Genomic DNA, 2,682 nt, shown 5'->3' with positions numbered 1-2,682 from the left:
CCAAGCGTCGTCCTGCATCTGATGAAGCAGATTGCCAACTCTCAAAGTGAGGAGAGCTTTGAAAAGGCTAAAGAGGATCTTCACAGTTCTGTCCATTGGAAGAATGAGAAGCTTCAGAACTATTTTGAAACTGTGTGGCTGCCTCTCAAAGAGCTCTGGGTGGCCTACTACCGTCTAGGTTTTGATGTAGTTTTGAGCACCAACAAGGGCATAGAGGCTCAAAACAAAGTGCTGAAAGCACAACACACTAAGAGTGCTAGTGGGAAACGACCACTGGCTTCTCTGATAAGTGTTCTTGTGTTTAGCTATCTACCTCAGAATGAAAAAAGATATCATCAAGTAACAATGAAACAGTCGGCACTGTATAGACAGTGGAATGAAAATGTTGAAAATGAAAATGAAATGAATGAAAAGCACACTGCACGTGCACCTTGTTTTCGTTTGCTTTGGTCGTTCTAGCCACCCTAGCTTTGGTTGAAGATCGATGCATGAATAGACATGGCGCCTTCAGGGTCACATTTAAGTAAAAAGACTGCCAGGAAACGCGCTCGAGAATACAAGCACGCCGAGTTTTACGAAGATGGAGGTGTGCTTTTTTGCCGCGCTTGCGCAAGAGCAGTTGACCATCTCCGCAAATCAACTATTGACAAGCACATCGAAAGCAATCCTCATCGCAAGAATTTCGTTGAAACAAACACTCCTCTAAGCGAAGGAACCATTGGAAGATGGAGCCGGAAGTGCAGGAGCGCCGAGGAAGCAAAGTAGACTGCAAACGCTGGGATCCGCAATCACGGCTAGTGAAGCGAGGAACGATATTGTGCTCAAGTTCTTGGATGCATTGATATCCGCAAATATTCCCCTTGAGAAGGTGGACAATCCGAAACTGAGAACGTTTCTGCAGACACACGTTCGGAATGGCGGATCGGTGCGGGATCCGACGCGCTCCGCCGACGACTTCCAGAATTGTTCAAAAAGCAAGAGGCAAATTTGATAGCTATGTTTCAAGGCACCACAGTTTCTGTAATTATAGACGAAACCACCAACGACCGACCAAAATAGGTTGTGAACGTGTTGTTCGTTCAATTGGCCAGAACGGCAAATGCTGCACTACAACCTGTACTCGTGGAAGTGAAATTCATGGATGAAGTGAACTCATCTGTCATTGGACGCATCGTGACAAGAACACTCACGAGGTATGGAGTTGAATTTGATGATGTATCAGGCTTTGTTACCGATAACGCCCCTTACATGGTGAAGTCCTTTAAGGAGTGCATAAAGCCACTTTGTGAAGGTGCTGTTCACATTACGTGTGTAGCCCATACAGTGAACATTGTTGGCAGCACACTGCAGGCATCTTTTCCCTTAGTGAACAAGCTTGTCGCTTGTAAGAAGAAGGCCTTCCGCCTGTCGAGTAGAAAGAGAGCTTTCTACAAATCACATCTGGAAGAGTGCGGAGTTCAGTGTGCCAAAGCACCGCCAGCACCTGTCCGAAGCAGGTGGAATTCATGGATTGAGGCTGCGGAACAACATTCTGCCTACTTCGAGCACTATCCTTCATTGCTTCAGCAAGTCCACCAGAAGTATGGTGAAGCAGCGTGTGTTGATTCTCTTCTGAAACTGCTTAGTGAAGACTCGACTGAGCTCTGGTACAGCATGCGGTGCATTGCGGTATTTGGGAAAAAAGTTTCCAGCTTGCTGAAAGCAGCAGAAGGTGAGCGCGTAGCCTTCCACAAAGCGTACAATGCATTGTTTACACTTTGGGGGTTCCTTGAAGCAGCTTCAAAGGAGGATTTGGCAACACAGCTGAAGAGAGAGAATGTTGCACATAATGAAGCCAATCAAATTGAAAGCAAGATGAAGGCTGCAATGACCAAAGCGGCTAACAAAGCACAGGTATACTTGGAGAAGTCCAATACGTGGCAATTCTTCAAGTATGTTAGGTGCTTGGATCCTCTGCAAGTTTGGTGTCTTCCACAGATGAGGACAGAGTTGAAAGGTATGCCTCAGCTTGCAGAAGAATCACTTGCTCTAGCTGCCGAATGGCAGATTTACCTGAAGACTGCACAAGAACTAAAGACCAGTGACAGGGGCCTGGCTCCATTTGTGTCCAAGCAACAAAATCCAGGAGCAGACTTCGACATACTGGCTTTCTGGGCAGGGATGGAGCAGCTTACTCCAACAATTTCATCAATCCCCTTGAAATACTTGGCGATATCAATCAACTCTGTTGATGCAGAGAGATCATTCAGTCACTATGGTGACATTGTCTCCCACAATCGTCACTCTTTAAGTGAAGAGAGCACCAAGCACCATCTGATGCTGTGCCCCAACAGCTTTCTCCAATTTTAATTATTGCAGGCATGTTGCAAGCCTGAAAGTGTGATAAATAAGTTGTTACGTGTGCCTTCTCGCATTTGCTCATTATTGCCACAGAATTTCGCATGTTTAGAGTTGCTGCGGAACTTCGCAGATTTCTCTATCTGGAATTTCAGAATTCCAAATTTTCCACCGCATAAAGTTAGGGGCCCTAGCTATCTTTTCAGATACCGGCCTCTGCTTAGACTTTGAGGTCATTTCAAATTTCTGCCTCACATGCTGTAAACACAAGGATATGGGCCCTGACGAAGAAGTTTGGCAGGCATTCCATGGACCACTCTGAAAAAAATGCAGACTGTTCCTCCC

The 2,682-nt window shown here is 45.9% G+C and overlaps 1 non-coding gene across 1 annotated transcript; it reads left to right on the top strand.

Moving 5' to 3' along the window:
* The first annotated feature begins 777 nt into the window (after positions 1-777).
* Positions 778-2,349, top strand: LOC119168410 (uncharacterized). The gene has a single exon (XR_012884419.1). It is a non-coding gene; the product is annotated as an uncharacterized LOC119168410 (transcript).
* The last annotated feature ends 333 nt before the right edge of the window (positions 2,350-2,682 follow it).

The sequence above is a fragment of the Rhipicephalus microplus genome, chromosome 6 (genome assembly GCF_043290135.1).
Source record: "Rhipicephalus microplus isolate Deutch F79 chromosome 6, USDA_Rmic, whole genome shotgun sequence".
In the NCBI taxonomy this organism is placed as follows: domain Eukaryota; kingdom Metazoa; phylum Arthropoda; class Arachnida; order Ixodida; family Ixodidae; genus Rhipicephalus; species Rhipicephalus microplus.
Note: the sequence above shows the minus strand (reverse complement) of the source record. Positions and strands in the feature narration are given on the sequence as shown.